This window comes from Gouania willdenowi, chromosome 6 (genome assembly GCF_900634775.1).
Source record: "Gouania willdenowi chromosome 6, fGouWil2.1, whole genome shotgun sequence".
NCBI classification, from domain to species: domain Eukaryota; kingdom Metazoa; phylum Chordata; class Actinopteri; order Blenniiformes; family Gobiesocidae; genus Gouania; species Gouania willdenowi.
This window is the reverse complement of record NC_041049.1, coordinates 47,066,033-47,083,795: the sequence shown is the minus strand read 5'-3', so window position 1 is coordinate 47,083,795 and position 17,763 is coordinate 47,066,033. Positions and strand designations below refer to the sequence as shown.

General features: G+C 39.6%; 1 long non-coding RNA gene across 1 annotated transcript; it reads right to left on the bottom strand.

Annotated features, from left to right (window-relative positions):
• Positions 1-10,662: 10,662 nt before the first annotated feature.
• LOC114464699 (uncharacterized) lies at positions 10,663-17,556 on the bottom strand. The gene is made up of 3 exons (XR_003674252.1): positions 17,386-17,556; positions 15,890-15,894; positions 10,663-10,673 (listed from the first exon to the last, which is right to left on the bottom strand). It is a non-coding gene; the product is annotated as an uncharacterized LOC114464699 (long non-coding RNA).
• Between the last annotated feature and the right edge of the window lie 207 nt (positions 17,557-17,763).

Genomic DNA, 17,763 nt, shown 5'->3' with positions numbered 1-17,763 from the left:
AAGACTATTTTTCGAAATGGGTGAAACCTGAAAAATCAACAAAACAAGAAATCACAGAGAAAATGATTTTGGAACAGTTTTTGAGGATGGTTCATCCAGAACTGGAAGTTTGGATTCGGGAGCATGACCCCCACACCGCGGAGCATGCAGCACAGCTGGCGGAGGTTTTCATCACAGCCAGGAAAGGATCCGAGTACCCCACATTTGGACATGACACATTCCATGTCCAGAGAAGCCGGGACAAAGAGCATGGACATAGAGACAAAACCCAAAGTAAGTCCAATGGGGGTGAATGGGGTTTTGGTCAAGATAGGGTTGCTTTTAAAAATAGACAGTTTACATCTAGCCGGTTTCAACAGTCAAACCCAGCTAACAGTTCATATAACTCAGGTAAAGAAGTTAGATGTTACCTGTGTAATGGGATAGGTCACACCCAGTATTCTTGTCCTTTAAACAATAAGACAAAACCCTCTCTTTACTGTGTAGTGCCAAGACCTGCTATGCCCAATCATACTATTCAAACTCGGGGTGCCTGCACTTCACCTGTTTTGGTAAATGGCCAGCGCACAACAGCACTTTTAGATACGGGGGGATTTCAGTCTGTAGTTTTGTCCAGCTTAGTATCCAGAGATAAGTGGAGTGAGGATAAGGCCAGCATTAGCTGCGTCCATGGTGATGAACATCTGTATCCTACAGCAGAGGTGTATTTAACTGTGGGAGGGCAGACATTTTTAATGCAAGTGGCTTTAGCTCCAAAGTTACCGTTTGATGTAATCCTTGGGAATGATTTGCCCATTCTGTTAGATTTGGTACAAGAAAGTGAAAGTTTACCTGAAAACTTGTCAACAAATCTATCTCAAAATATACCTGTTAATTTACCTGATGAAACTGAGATACAAAATGCCCCACCTACAGCGTATAGCATGGTTATGACTAGGGCCCAGAGTTCAAAAGAGGCCCTAAAACAGTTGCCATTCTTTGGGGAAGATCTTGAACCTGTAAACGTAAAAGCTTTTAAATCTAAAGCACAGAAAAGAAGGGAGAAATTCAGAGTTATTCTAAGTAGATTTGAGGAAAAAACAACTCAACCTACTCAACCAATAGACTTTGAAATCCCATCAGATGTTACAAATTTACAAAAGAATGATCCAACTCTTCAATCCTGGTTTCAGAAAGTGACAGAAGTTGATGGGGTTAAACAGGGAAACCCAGAGTGTCTGGAGGGAGCCATGTATATTGTAGAAGCACTAGTATTACCCCAGCAATTTAGATCAAAAGTAATGGAGCTTGGACACTCAGTGCCATGGGCAGGGCATATGGCTTTCCAAAAGACCTTGTGTAGAATTGCAAGCCGATTTGTTTGGCCAGGCATGTACAATCAAATCTCAAAATTTTGTAGTTCATGTGAAACATGTCAACTTACCTCATCGCGTCAAGTTCCACGCGCTATGTTGCAACCCCTACCTATTATTGGAACACCATTTGATAGAATTGGTATGGACATAGTAGGGCCATTAGAACGAAGCAGCTCAGGCTATAGATACATCTTAGTGCTGTGTGACTACGCAACAAGGTATCCGGAAGCCTTCCCCCTAAAGACCATAAAAGCCAGAAATATAGCCAACTGTCTGTTACAACTTTTCTCCAGGGTGGGAATACCAAAGGAGGTGTTAACAGACTGTGGGACCAACTTTATGTCAAAGTTATTAAAGCAGGTTTACAAGCTGTTGGGAATTAGGGGTATTAAGACCACCCCATACCACCCCCAGACGGACGGGCTAGTGGAAAGATATAATCAAACATTAAAAAACATGCTGCGGAAGTTTGTGTCGCACACAGGAGCAGACTGGGACCAGTGGTTGCTGTATCTACTGTTTGCCTATCGTGAAGTGCCACAAGCCTCAACGGGGTTCTCACCTTTTGAGTTACTCTATGGACGGCAAGTAAGAGGGCCGCTTGATCTCCTCAAAGATTACTGGGAGAATCCATCCCCATCAGGAGACAATGTAGTGGCCTATGTAGTAAAGATGAGGGAAAGGCTTGAGGAAATGTCTGCACTGGCACAGGAATCCATGAAAACTGCACAAAAGAATCAAAAGATGTGGTACGATCGCAAGGCAAGAGAAAGGAGTTTTGAACCAGGCCAAAAGGTGCTATTACTTCTTCCCACCTCAGACAGCAAACTTCTCTCAAAGTGGAATGGTCCCTATGAAATCACCAGGAGAGTGGGTAAGCTCACATATGAACTATTTATGCCCGACAGAACCAGAAAGTACCAGACGTTTCACGTTAACCTGTTGAAGGATTTTCAGTCTCGCCAGGAATCTGTCCCTCAGCTGTTGATCCGTGCTGTACAGGATGAAGAAACCAAAGAGAAATTCATACCTGGAAGTCGGGGTGAGTCATCTGTTGTGGTCACGTCACATCTGTCTATCTCTGAGCAGAAGCAGGTGGATGCTCTCATAAACCCAGAGCTTTTTAAGGACACTCCTGGCTATACGGACTGGGTACAGCACCATATACGGCTGAAAAACGAGGCACCTCCACGTCAAAAGAGCTACAGAATACCAGAGCGGTTGGTGCCAACTTTGAAAGAGGAAATAAAACTAATGTTGGAATTGGGCATAATTGAGGTTTCCAGCAGTGAATGGTGCAGTCCGGTGGTTCTGGTACCAAAGAAGGATGGCTCACTACGATTTTGCATTGACTTTCGTTATTTGAATGCTGTTTCATTGTGTGACCCTTATCCAATGCCCAGGATTGACGAGCTGGTGGAGAGAGTGGGACAAGCCAGATACATCACCACCCTCGACCTGAGCAAAGGTTATTGGCAAGTGGCGCTTGCTCCAGAGGCTCAGGAGTTGACAGCATTTAAGACTCCATTTGGTATGTACCAATTTCGAGTTATGCCGTTCGGACTCCAGGGGGCACCAGCCACTTTTCAAAGACTGATGGACTATGTTCTGAGAGATGTTTCAGATTTCTCGGCTGCATATTTGGATGATGTGGTGATTTACAGCCAAACATGGGAGGAACACATGGCTCATTTGGAAAAAACCCTACAGTGCATCCACTCAGCTGGCCTAACCATCAACCCGAAAAAGTGCTGTCTGGCTAAAAGAGAGGTGGAATACCTGGGGTTTGTGATTGGGCATGGCAAACTCAGGCCTCAGGTGGGGAAAATGGAGGCTATTCATTCCTACCCTATTCCGACTACAAAAAAGAGGGTTAGGAGTTTCCTAGGTCTGATTGGCTGGTATAGGAAATTCATTCCTCACTTTGCAGACCGCTCAGCAGTGCTCAATGACCTTACTAAATCCTCAGCCCCTAAAAAGGTAAAATGGACAGATCGATGTGACCTTGCTTTCAGAGATCTAAAGAAGGCAATGAACCAACACACGCTGCTGCAGACGCCTGACTTCAACAAACCGTTCATTTTACAAACTGATGCATCTGGAGTGGGCCTAGGAGGAGTACTGCTGCAGGAGATGGACGGTGAGAGGAGGCCGGTCGCCTTTTTGAGCAGAAAACTGCTGGACAGAGAGACCAGGTATTCTACAGTAGAAAAAGAATGCTTGGCTATGAAGTGGGCGATAGAGTCTCTACGGTACTACCTGTTGGGTCGGCACTTTGATCTCGAGACTGACCATCGCGCTCTCCAATGGCTTCACAAGATGAAAGATGCCAATACCAGAATCGCTGGTTGGTACCTGGCCCTACAACCATACGACTTTACTGTCTGCTATAAAGCAGGGAAAACCAATACTGTGGCTGACTGTCTGTCCAGGGTTTATGAAGACTAGAGGTACTGTGACCTAGGAGAGGGGGGAGGAAATCATTAATAAATACACTTTGGTCTGCACCTGGAAACGTGGCCTTAGCTGTACTCTGTTCCTCCAACCGCTTAAATGAAACGGCCTACCTATGACAGTGTGTGATGTGTATTTGAAAATCAATAATAATCGAAAAAAAAATACTAAACATTATAGATGACCCCATTTTAAATCCAGGTGACCCCACATGGGGTCCTGAACCAAAGGTTGAAAAAAAACTGCATTAACCTTGAGACCTTGAGAACCTTTGAGATTTGAGGGTTAACAGCGTTCAGTGTGTGTGTCTCAGTGAATCTGCTGCAATTCAGTGCTCTCAGTGTTATGTATGTTGCTGATAGCTGTAGTCAAAAAAGAGCAGAGACTCCTCGGGCAGAGGCCTTGCTGTGTGCTATCAGTGTATGATGGTATCTGGCCTGCTTAGGGCATTCTGAGCACAACTGACCAGGAATGAATCGGAGAGAGTTCTGTAATTACATATCAATAGGTTTTTTTTTATGTTTGGCCTTTTTCACCATAACCGTAAATACGCAATCGTAGTGTATGAGGATTTCCAGTAAAATGTCAACACAGCAGAAAGCCAGGCAATTTAAAATGGATCAGAGAGACAACTTCCCTCGTGGATTTGCCGCTCCTACGTATAGTTTCAGCCGAACAACTCGACCCGTCTTCATTGGAGTCACAGGAATCTGCCACAACGTTTTGGAACACAGGTAATTATCGAAAAAGTTTTATATCTTAACAATAAGAGCTACTGTTTCTAACAACTTTAACAACTGGTAAAATGATAAACTGGTGATATTACAGCCTGTACATGCAGTACGGGGACGCATTTACTCCGCCTTGGGTCCTAGTGCCAGCCGTCCTATGAAGCCTGTTTAGGTCCGTGTGTTTAATAAGTTTGTGTGTCCGTGTCTGCATGTTTATACTTCCGTCCATCCACTCTTTTCATTATATCCATGTCTAATTAAAGCTCTAATTGAAAAGTTTTGGCTGGAGTCTGGGCCGCCGCCATCTTGGATTATGTCGTCACCAGCGCATCATCGCCACAAGTCGCGCAAGCGCAAAACGATTTGGATGGATTTAAAGCGGCTTTAACCAAGTTAAGTGTTTACAAGAAAGAGGAATTATCTAATTTGGAATTATAATTGGAAAAAACCAGCCACTTAATTTGGTTTTAAGTTCAATTCAAAATTAAATTAGCATTAGGTATTAAGTGTTTACATGGTCAGGTTAAAGAGGAATGAACTTTTATTCCACTTTAAAAAGGAATTAAAGTTCCAATGTAAACATGGCCAGTGTGTTTGGGTCGATAGTGATTAGTTACCTCATGTTTCCACCCAGGTGTGGCCCGTTCCCCAATTAGGCCTCCTGCACTATTTAATTCAATTCAATTCAGTTCAATTCAATTCAATTTCAACTATATTTGTATAGCACAAATTACAACAGTCATCTCAATGCACTTGTCAAAATATAAAATTCATGATAAGAAAGGAAAAACCCAAGAAGATCCACATAAACAAGCATTTAGCGAAGAAACAACTCCCATTTAACAAGAAGAAAAAAACAAAAACAAAAAAAACAGAAACATTATGTTTTAGAATGTTAATTAGGCACTTCACCCTAATACAGCAAAGTTTAATAGTGATAATAATCAAATAAGAATGACAATATGACAGTAAATATACCATTGCATGCATGTTTTGTGACAATATCCTGCATTGATACGGGTGGTTTGGGTGGAATGCATACGAAAGGGACAGAAATGTCAAATCTGGGGCCAAATCTTTCAATACAAAATGCTAAACTTCACCTCCTGAAATGTAAATATCGATATGACATGGACTAAGCCATTACCGACATGTTTTCAGACAATATTACGCATTTTAATTCTATTTTTTTTTCTGTAAAAAGTATTCTGGTTTTATTTACTGGGGAAGTTTTTAAAATAGTATGGACTAGGAATGGGAAGTTATATGATTTTTACGATTCCCTTTTTGATTCTGCTTAACAATTCAGTTCTTTATTGATTCTCGTTTGTGAAAAAAAAAGAGAAGATACAGGTGGATTAGTTCACAAACTTACTGCTTGAAAGGAGAATCTAGAGGCAAACCACGTGAAATGGAGCGCGTACTGCAGCCTCTGAGCCAATCAGACTCTGTCTGTCGCCATGGTTGTCTAAATGAAATGCATGACAAGGTATTCATTTAACGGTAATAGTTGGTAATACCTTTTACAATTAGGCTAATGGCAGTGTTTGTTAGTTAGTTAGTTAGTCAGTATTACAACAATTATTATATTAATCATCATATCATCACGTGTGTTCATGTGTACAGTTTTTAATGTGTTTATGCACAATGACTGCATTATTCATTGTACTTGTGAACAGAAACGTTGTGTGCTCATATATTATCAAATTGTACATTTCGTAAGTTCTTCTTCGTCACACACACACACACACACACACACACACACACAGGCAAGATAGCCCATCCTCGTCCTCACCCCCTCCCATTCTTCATCCTCCTCCTGGGAGCTATAAAATATATGATTATGAACACGGAATGAGAGAACACGGAAGGAACTCCTGAAGCAAAGAACACTCCCGGGGGGAGTAAATGGACCTCGGGGGGAACTGCTTTCTTCCTGCAATGGGGACAATTCCTGGGAAACCACACCATTCTGGACTCGCTGAAACATTATGGGGGTATTTTGATGAGAACTCTGTTTCCTTTTCTTTCTCTCAACGCAAGAGAATATTTGATTTTCAATGAGCTGCAACAAGTTGTCTCCCAAAATTTTGTAAAAAATAATATTTCTTTATAAAGGGTCATCCTCCTTTTTAATGCACCAACAATGCAGTGCAAACAAACTTAGTTTTTATTAAAGTTATGGACAGAAATTGTCATAACATTAGTTACCAGCTGTAGTATGAAGAGCAGAGGATGTGATAACTGCTGCTGGGTTGAGATTAATTCAGGAGCTGTTCAAAAACGCGATGTGCGCAAATGTTCCTACATAGTACTTGTCGTATTTCCTTCCTTTGATGAAATATCCACTTTGTTAGTGTTGCAGGTTGCCCTATGTTGTCATCCATCAAACAAAAAAGGGTTCACATCGACATCCTTAACTTTGCAACCAAAAGCGGCACAAGTTGTCATTCTGACCTAAAAAGCTGCTAAATGACCTAAAAATCAGGCTGAATGTTTCACTCCAAAAACAAACATTGGGATGTTTACTGGCAGTGGGGCCATGTGACATCATCAATCACGTGATTTTAAGTTGGAGGAACACAGGCTCTAAAACTTTAAAGTAGTCCCATTTTAAGAAGGCAATACGATTAATATGATGCAATTTGCAAAATGAGGTGTTTTGTTAGACTTCTGCTAATAAGGACATTTAAAAGGTTTGAGGCCAGAATTGTCAAAACAGTGGAGGATCCCTTTAATTGAGAAGTGCCTCATGTGGCTGGGCCATGAACACAGAAAGGAAAATGAAAGACTTCCAAGACTGTTGTATTCTCAGCTCTGTCAAGGCAATAGGGAGAACAGATATTAGATACAAAGATGTGGCCAAAAGGAACACAAAAACATGATGAATAAACTTAAAGAGTTGGCAACAAACCTCAATAAATAGAGCTGGATGAAGAAAAATCATTTACCCCAAGGTCATCATAGCACAGTCGACTGCAAATGGAGAATGGAAGAAATAGTGCCACTTAAATCTAAATGTTTCACTATTTTCAGCTTGCTCCTCTTTTATTTTCTATTTTTTTATAAATGATTTGCCTTTTATTTTGGAACATGCCACTATTGCACTATACTCAGATAACTCTACGGGCTGAGATTTGTGCCACTAGAAACTGATTTTGAATAGTTGATATTTAATTTGGAAGTATAACTTGAAATTGTATTTTTCATCTTAGTACATTCCAAAAATTCAAAATATTTCTGTTTCTCAAATTCAGATTCACTGCAGCAATTCAATTTTACTACACAGAGACACACTTCTGGTCCGCGAGGTTGAGCAATCAATCACTGATTCATGGAACTCCTGTTTAAGTCTACAAAAACTCCTTTACAAACTGTTGAGGGTGTGACTATATATATATATATATATATATATAAAGGCATTGAAAGCCCTGAAAAAACTTCAGACTAGTAAATTTGCCTTACAGCAAAGTAAGACTGTGCAGCATCTCTGCCGTACCAGGAAATAGCAATGTTTAGTCATTTGGGCTATGAAAAGCACAAAATGCTGACACTTTCAAACTTATGGTACTGTAGGCTATTGAAAATAATTTATAATTATATTATAATTAAAACAAATAATCAAAACATCAATTCACCCTTGGGTAGGCACTGCCTACCTTGCCTACCCTGACTGCACGTCACTGTATGTCACTCACATGTACAACACAAAACAATGTTTGACCTACATAAAGATGTGACATAAAACAAGATGAAAAACATTAATTTCCTTTAAGCTGCAATATGTAACTTTTTCTTTGGCATCATTTGGCCAAAAATCCATTATCATCTTTGAGCATATTGTAATCCAAGGTGTTCTGAGTGGACAGTGAATATCATCTCCTTCTCCTGGCTCTGTGAAATGACATTTATAAATCCAGGAGCGTATCTTTTGACAAACACGTGTGCTCCATGACCTTTTTCTGGCGTCACTATTGGCTGCTCGACTGAAGTCAGGTGCCTTCAGTTACCCTCGGTAGTAAGTGTAATGACGGACGTCCCAGCAAAAGTCTCCATCGCGGCGTTAGACTCAACAGTTACACGGCAATCAAGCGGAAAAAGGCAGGCTCATTTTGAGAAGCAACAATTTAAAGTCACAAACACTGAGGAGGAACGGACCGCTGTGTGTCCTCAAACCAAGAGAAGCTTATTCAAGGTGAATTAATTTTATAGTTTGGATGCACAGTGATGGTTATCATTCCGCTCAGAGCGACAGGCAGCCTAGATCACAGCCCCCCTGTGTGTGTGGTGTGCCTTGGTGGGTCCTGTGTACCTGGCTGTGTGTGTGGTGCTTTCACGGACTGTTGGAGAGAAAGAGACGACACATACCGACGCTGCTCAAACCTTAAACATGTCCAACTTTAGAGAGTTTTCAGTGTCACACGGTGGACTGTCTGACATCAAACAGCCTCAGGAGAAGAACACTGTAGTTATGAACAATCTGAGAAGTTCTTCATATATCCATCATTTCCTGAGGCTGATACAGTAGGCACATCATGATTGGATTGTAAGCTTTTAAGATTGGATTAATTTGAAAGACTACTGTGATTTGATTTAATGTTTAGGATGTGTAGGTTTTAAAGTCAAATGAAAAAGCACTTATTTATTATTACAGTAGTATTAGGCAATATACAGTAAATAGACATATCATGTATGGCCTTTTAACAAAAATCATACTGATAAATGAATGTTTAATTTTATATTATATAAGCATTTGGTCACCTACAAACGAGCAAGATTTCTGTCTCTGACAGACCTGTAACTTCTTCTTTAAGAGGCTTCTCTGTCCTCCACCCGTTACCTGTATTAATGGCACCTGTTTGAACTTGTTATCAGTATAAAAGACACCTGTCCACAACCTCAAACAGTCACACACCAAACTCCACTATGGAGAGACCAAAGCGCTGTCAAAGGACACCAGAAACAAAATTGTAGACCTGCAATAGGTAAGCAGCTTGGTGTGAAGAAATCAACTGTGGGCGCAATTATTAGAAAATGGAAGACATACAAGACCACTGATAATCTCCCTCGATCTAGGGCTCCACAAAAGATCTCACCCCGTGGGGTCAAAATTATCACAAGAACGGTGAGTAAAAATCCCAGAACCACACTAGGGGACCTAGTGAATGACCAGCAGAGAGCTGGGACCAAAGTAACAAAGACTACCATCAGTAGCACACTACACCGTGAGGGACTCAAATCCTGCAGTGCCAGACGTGTTCCCCTGCTTAAGCCAGTACATGTCAGGGCCCGTCTGAAGTTTGCTAGAGAACATTTGGGTGATCTAGAAGAGGATTGGGCGAATGTCATATGGTCAGATGAAACCAAAATAGAACTTTTTGGTAAAAACTCAACTCGTCGTGTTTGGAGAGAAAGAACATCATACCTACTGTAAAGCATGGTGGTGGTAACATCATACTTTGGGGCTGTTTCTCTGCAAAGGGACCAGGACGACTGATCCGTGTAAAGGAAAGAATGAATCAGGCCATGTATCATGAGATTTTGAGTGAAAACCTCCTTCCATCAGCAAGGGCATTGAAGATGAAACATGGCTGGGTCTTTTAGCACGATAATAATCCCAAACACATTGCCTGTGCAATGAAGGAGTGGCTTCGTAAGAAGCATTTCAAGGTCCTGGAGTGGCCTAGCCAGTCTCCAGATCTCAACCCCATATAAAATCTTTGGAGGGAGTTGAAAGTCTGGGTTGCCCAGTGACAGCCCCAAAACATCACTGCTTTAGAGGAGATATGCATGGAGGAATGGGACAAAATACCAGCAACAGTGTGAAAACCTTGTGAAGACTTACTGAGATGAACTTTTGTTATTGACCAAATACTTATTTTCCACCATAATTTTCAAATAAATTCATTAAAAATCTTACAATGTGATTTTCTGGATTTTTTTTCTTCTTCTCATTTTGTTTCTCATAGTTGTGGTATACCTATGATGAAAATTACAGGCCTCACTCATGACAATTGGTGGCTGACTAAATACTTTTTTGCCCCACTGCACTCCCAAGGTTAAACATGTTTATAGAGATTTTTGTATATTCTAGTGGTTCCCAAATTGGGGTCTGCAACCTGTGGCTCTTTGACTCTTTTGCAATGGCTCCCTATAGCTGTAAGAAAATATTAAAATAATGAATTGTTATTTCTTACAGAGGTTAAATGATAAATGACATTGAAAAAATAACCAAATAAACCAAATAAATTCATGATAAAACAATTTGTCAACCTAAAAATAAATCGCATTGTGCAATAACTATCATCAATCATAAACTTTCTTTGCACCTGTGGTTACCCTTACGTTTTAAATCCCTGGTAAGATAACTAAACTAACAAAAAGACTCTTCTGGGAGAAAATACAGATTTTATTTGTGTGGGGAAATATTTAATTAACTGCCATGCGCCAGATTATATGAAGGCTTGATATGTTGATATGTTGAAATTAGCAGTTAGTTTGTGTTGACCTACATGATCGCATGTTATCAAATTCAAGTTTTTTTTTGTTTTTTTTGTAGCACTACAAATACGTCAACTAAAAAATAATTAATTATTATTAATAACATTATTTCATATAATTGTAACTACGTATAGAATTTTATATACTATATTGTCTTCATTGAGAAGCAAAATGGCTCCTTTGTGAATAATGATTGCAGATCGCTGCCCTAAGTAATAGGGATGTAATGATTAATCGTAAGGCAGTTAAAAATCGATTCATAGGTATCAAGGTTCACGTCGATGCTGTGAAAATTGCATCGCAGTACTTTTTCCAGAAGTGTTGGCGGCGAGCGAAATCTGCTACTACTTTCTTTCTGGCCGCCTTCTACTTTTAAACATGTTCATAAATGATTCCTTACCCCTTTAGCACCAAAAGAATATCTGTAATATTACGTAAATATCTGTGAAAGTCACGTTTTTCTATTAGCTCTGTCTGCTAGCATAGCATCTCTTCTTCACTGCAAGATATATGCATGCCAACCGACCACTGGGTTACCAGCGCCCTCTGCTGGTTCAAACAAATATCTGCTCTAATTACAGTAAAATTACTGTTTTTTTTGTTTGTTTTTTTTAAGTCCAATTGTTAAGGCACAAAATACTTTTTCATTTGCACTTTAAAAAAAAAAAAAAAAAAAAACTATTGTACAGTTTTGTATTGTCTACTATAGAACCAGAATTTAAATAATAAGCTTCTTCTTCATGTATTGTATTGTTCCTTTATTTATTTCATTCAAGATTTATTTTTAGTTAAATTGCATTGTTTTGAATAGTTTATCAATGAAAAATAGTATAGTATTTTCCCAAAAAAAAATAAAGGAATATTTTTCAGTCATTTATATACAGTCCCATTTTGTAAAATAAATCGTGAGAGAATTGTATCGTGAACCCAGTATTGGGAATCTAATCGTATCGGGAGTTAAGTGAATTGTTACATCCCTACTAAGTATACTTGAACACCATACCGGAGGTACACAAACATTTCAGTTTATTTTGCAACATTATAGATTTTTTTGCATGCTGACAGACTTTTTTTTTCATCATCAATCATATTGTTCCAACACTCTTTAAAATACACCAAAAGGTGAAATTCAAATTCTAAAATGAACAAAAAAATCAAAAATAAATGAATAAAAAGGCCTAAATATAAGGTTAATGTTGGACGAGACACAGGAAAGAGTCTAGATGAGCCTGCAGACGCAAATAAATAATGTATAACATGAGTTAGGGGGTACATGGGGCAATAACGTTTGGGAAACACTGTTCTTTGTCAAAATGTCTCTATTTTTGGGGATTGAGTTCACGATCCCGTGGATGTCCCTTATTTTCTTTTCTAAAAGGTGGCAACCCTAAATGTCCTTCATCCCACCAAATAGCCTGAACCCATTTTTGTCTAGCTTCATCGTTAACAGGGAAGGAGTGGAACGATGGATAATGCTGCCCTTGGGCATTACAAGAAAAGCCTGGTACGCTACTGTTGTTTACCCGTTGCCCTGACTGCAACAGGAAGTACCATAATTTCCGGGCTATAAAACGCATCGTTTTATTGGCTGCATTACAATAATTTTGCAATATTTAAAGACAAATCCACACAACTGCACGGCAGGTAGGCGGGCTGCACTCAAGTTCGGTTTCACGGAAGCGTCTGTGTTTCCACTGATAAGTTTCCTTTACTACATGAAGTCACCTCCTCCCACGTCAACATATCAGTCTAATTACAGACTGATACACCACTTCGTTCGCTCTTCTTACCGTGAACTACCGCGGAGCCATCACAGCGAGTCGGACTCTGAGTCAGGATACGGACGTGATCGCTTCTGAACAAATCCAATGTGGTGATTTGATAACTTTATGCTGTTATGCTACTATGACTTTTACTGTAGACGGAGCAGAGATCAGAACAGCCTGTATCCAGACTGTTCTGATCTCTGCTCCGTCTGTCCGTCCACCATACGAAAGTGTCTCCATCAGAGTCCAGAGCACCGATGAATTCTGAACAAACTTAATGAGGTGATTAACCAACTTTACGTTGTTTATCGTTCTAGAACATACTGGCTGACTTTTACTGCATCCACACTGCTGCTGCAGCGGTCTCTCTCTCTCTCTCTCTCTCTCTCTCTCTCTCTCTCTCTCTCTCTCTCTCTCTCTCTCTCTCTCTCTGACAACATTTCTTTGCGTCGTCGCTCTGATGAGGCAGTGTGCTTCATGACAAAATGCCTGATCAGTTAGAGCAAAAACGATTTCATGTTCACAATTTCATTTTTCCACCTGGTCTAGCTCAAATTTGTGATGGCATGAAGCTCATAAAGCTGTGAAAAATCCAAAATTTAGCCGCGTCATTGTTTAAGACGCATGGTTCAAGGCGGGAGAGAAAAGTAGCGGCTCATAGTCCAGAAATTACGATAGGTTTCCACAACAATTGCGTAATTCCGGTACAAGATACGGAAGTTGTGAAAAAGGTCTATGATGAGAGAGAAGATTTTTTAATTTTTGAAACTGATCCAGGATCAGTATATTGAGCCGAATCCCCTCAAAAATGTAGCAGAATCTCCCATGACATAGGTTATTTTTAAAAATGAGAATTTTTTTGGTGGTTTTGAAGTAATCCTGCTAACAGACAAACAAACAAATGGAAATAATACCTCCTTGACAAAAATGGGTTAAAACACAATTTAAGAAAAAATCAATTTCTTTCGTATCTCTTACTGTGAAAATTAAGCCAGTGTGATCACTGATGAGCTGAATTATGTTCTTGTCGAAAGTTAGAATATCCTCTAATGTGGACAATTGTTTACAACCAATAAAATGTATAACTGACAAGTTTTCTTTTGAATGGCTGAATAACTATCCTCAAATGCCCTATACACTCACTCAAATGGTGTCCAGAATTCTGCAGTATGAGTTTGGACATCCTGAGGTGACCAAACTCAGATACAATCCTTCATGTTTCAAATGTCTCCCTTCTCAAACCTGAAGTCCCTCCAGGACTAAGTTTGGAAAGCCTTTTTGTACAGACGCAGGCATAGAAGATGAATGACTGCTAGCGGTGCTTGAAAAATGAAATAAATCACATTGTACTACCAGAAGCAGGTCAAATACACAACATAGTTATAGTCTTTGGGAGATAACTTTGGTGCGGTGTTTCAAAAGGATAGGCTGGATCTTCAGTAACCTTCAAAAAGAAAGTGTGAAAATGACTATGTCTGCATTCCCTTGGCACTGGAGGGTCATATGTTTTAGAGACACAACTCGTTTTATCACCTTGTTCTTCTCTAATGTGTAAAAGCAGGATTACTCTGCCCACACTTTGACAGTTCTGTACTTGGACTCCCTGCTCGCTCCCGTATGCCTGCACTCCCTAGCAGTCTTAAACTTACACCTTCCTACTAAAGTGGCCAATGTATCCTTTTACTTTACAGTCACTGGTGCAACACCTCCATATGACAAAAACAAATGTCACAAGACGTGTTGTCAAGAGTATGAGTGGAATCCACACAATCAACTGCACACATTGGATTGTTATGGTTGATTTTTATTTTTTTATATTCCTATTGAGTTGAAAAGGTCATAATCAGAGTTAAAAAAAAATCCTATGAGTTTATCCAGTGGTCTGAGGTGTTTTAAGATTGAACGTTTCCTGAGAGTAGGCTCTGAGACGGGAGGGACTGACAATTTATGGCCAAAACACTTTGTGTGAGGAAAGTCAACTACTCCAGACTCATGACCCTGTGATTTGTAATGTGGTGGTAACCAATCAAGAAACGAGCTGACTGAGAAACACATAATACTGCGTGTCATTTCGCAACTCGGAACTTGGCATTTCCGAGTTTAAAATTATGATTCCAAAGTTCAACCTAGTTAAGCGGCAGCACGTCGAAATATCAGAAACATGGCAGACCACTATATAAGATTATTTTCTGACTTTACCAAGTAGGAGCTCTGTTTTCTTTGTGTGTGGAGAAAGTTGACGACTCCCGACATATGACCCTCTGATTTGTACTGTGGAACGGAATGTAACCAATCAAGAAGCTGACTGAGAAACACGTCATGCTGCATTCATGGCAACTCGGAACTCGACATTACCGAGTTGAAAAATCCGATCTCCAAAATCAACCGAGTTCAACGGCAGCAAAATCTAAATATCTCAAATATCATGTTATTTCCTAGACTTAAAGAGTAGGTGGCGTTCAAAGTATATATTTCAAGTAGAAGGTGGGAAAATCTTGAACTCCGAGTTGCTTGAAAGGAATCATTTGATCACGATTGACCAGGCAAACTTTCTGACTTAAAGGTTTTTGATATTCTATCTTTATGTTTGGGTCTGTAACAGATACAAACATTCGATATAGAAAATCCTTATGTTTGTGCCTTGATTAAAGCTGCAGTTTGTAAGGTTTTTTTTGGCATCATTTGATCAAAAATCCATAATCATCTTTGAGCATATTGTAATCAAAGTGTTCTGACTGACAGTGAGGAGGAACAGATCGCTTTCGCTTTGCGTTCTCACGGACCTCCATGACTGTGGAGGGTCCGCCGCACACACACACGTGCTTCAGAGGGAGAGCGGGAACAGACAGGATAAATTGCCAGTAAACCTAAGAGAAGTTTTTTCAAGGTGAATTAATTTTGCAGTCTGAATGAGTGGCTGGGATCACAGCCTCCTCTGTGTGTACTTGTGGTGGGGACGAGCTGACGGGAGCAGCTGCTGCTCGGGACAGTAACTATGGAGTAATACGTGCATTCTTGTGAGAGTCTCTAAAACACCAGAAAAATGTCCACTAACACAAGATAACGTCCATACATTTGTCACTATATCTGTTGAGTAAAAAGTCACCAAGAGCGTTCACAAAGACACCGGTAAGGGAGGTTGAGTTTCGGTTTTGGTTTCAATATGGAGTGGAGAGAGAATTGTACAAACTGCAGCTTTAAGAATGGAAGTCAATTTAAAGCATGGATATTTTTTCAACGGCAATTTCCATTCCAAATATATCATATTGTATTGTGAGCCTATTATTGTCTACCATATGGTATCATAAACTCAGTGTATCTTCCCATGTGTGTGTAATTTTGAATTCTTGCATTCTAAATATGAAAATTCATTCAATACAACTGGTTAATATAAAAGAGGAGAAGAGGAGTACTAAAGCTCTATGCGGTTGGTCCAGAGTCAGTTTTTCAACCCAAACTTTACCTATGATTCTTTTGCTCTTTTCAAGGCCACGCAAAAACATTGCCGATGTGGGTGTGTGTGTCACAGGGGCTTGTTACAGGAGCGAGTGATGCATCACAGTGCTCAGCAGAATGTTCAAAAACCAGAACATGACAAACTTAACCCTGATCACGCCTGGAAAGACGCAATCATGTTCATTTTTTGAGTGGGCGTCTGACCTGTGCCCTCTGCAGCTGCTGCACAGTCTGCTATTTCTGACTCTGTAATCACGGCGCAATGAAATACAGGGACTCTTGAAATCAGAACATGAAGGCAGGTGTGAGTGTTCACCATTCTGTAAGAGCCACTCCACACACTGCAGAACCAAAGGTGATGTGTTTCTCCGTGCATTCCACTTCGAGTGTTTGTTCTCTTGCGACTAAATTATTAATACTTGACAAATTACAGCCATTTTGAACTGAGCCCTTCACTTGACATTGATTGAATTTAAAGAATGCACATATGTGGGTAAATGACTGACAACCGTGGCCTTCAGAGCTCGAAGCTGCTCTTAGGGAAAGAAAGAGAGCCTTGGATTGTGGCTGATTGCAGGGGTTAAATTTATGGCCATTTACAGTTACTTGGTATGCAGAAAGGCAAGATTAATTACAGTTTTCACATAGTTGACTCATCAATTTTTTTAAAATAGATATATAATTATTAACATTGTTAATTATAATATTTTTAAGATTCTTTTCTCAGGTTTTCCTATACTATTCTTCATATTCTTAGAGTCCCAGTGTAAGATTGTGAATGGACCCCCATAGAATTTTAACAAAACAACTAAATATGAACAATGAAAATAAAATACAACAGGTAGTGATCAAAAAAAAAAAAAAAGAAAAAAAGACATAGCTTGTATATAATAACAACTGGTTCAAAGTGCTCATGCATGTTCGAAAAAATGGCCCAGGATTTGTGTGTTATGTTTGAACAGTAAGCACATTGATCTTAGTATATGGTGAAAATGTCATGTGCAGTTTTGGGATATTTTATTTGGGAATTTTGTCTCCACACTTTATTGTTAATAGAAATATTTGGAATGATCAATTTCCTGCTAAAAAGTTCATTAATTTAATTTCAAATACATTTTACACGTGTCAAACTCAAGGCCTGGGGGATAAATCCGGCCCTTCACAGCATCCGATTCGGACTGCAGGAGAAAGTGAAAATGATGGAGAAAACATGAATCAATGTGTAAATTACCAAATAATTCAGTTGTTAATTGTTGTTGAAAGAACTCTTAATTTTTCCAAAATCCTGCAATTTTTCTCAAATGATTCCACAAAATCTCCCCAAATTAGACAAAAATTGGTCAAAAAAATCAAAAGACATTTAAGCATCTGTCACTTATTCTTAGATATTGTTGGTGCCTTCCATATTTAAAACTGGAAGTGCAAACTTAGGCACATTATTAATTTAATTGTTCATTTTCATACCTATACCTGCGGCCCACTAGTGATCGAAAAGGTTAA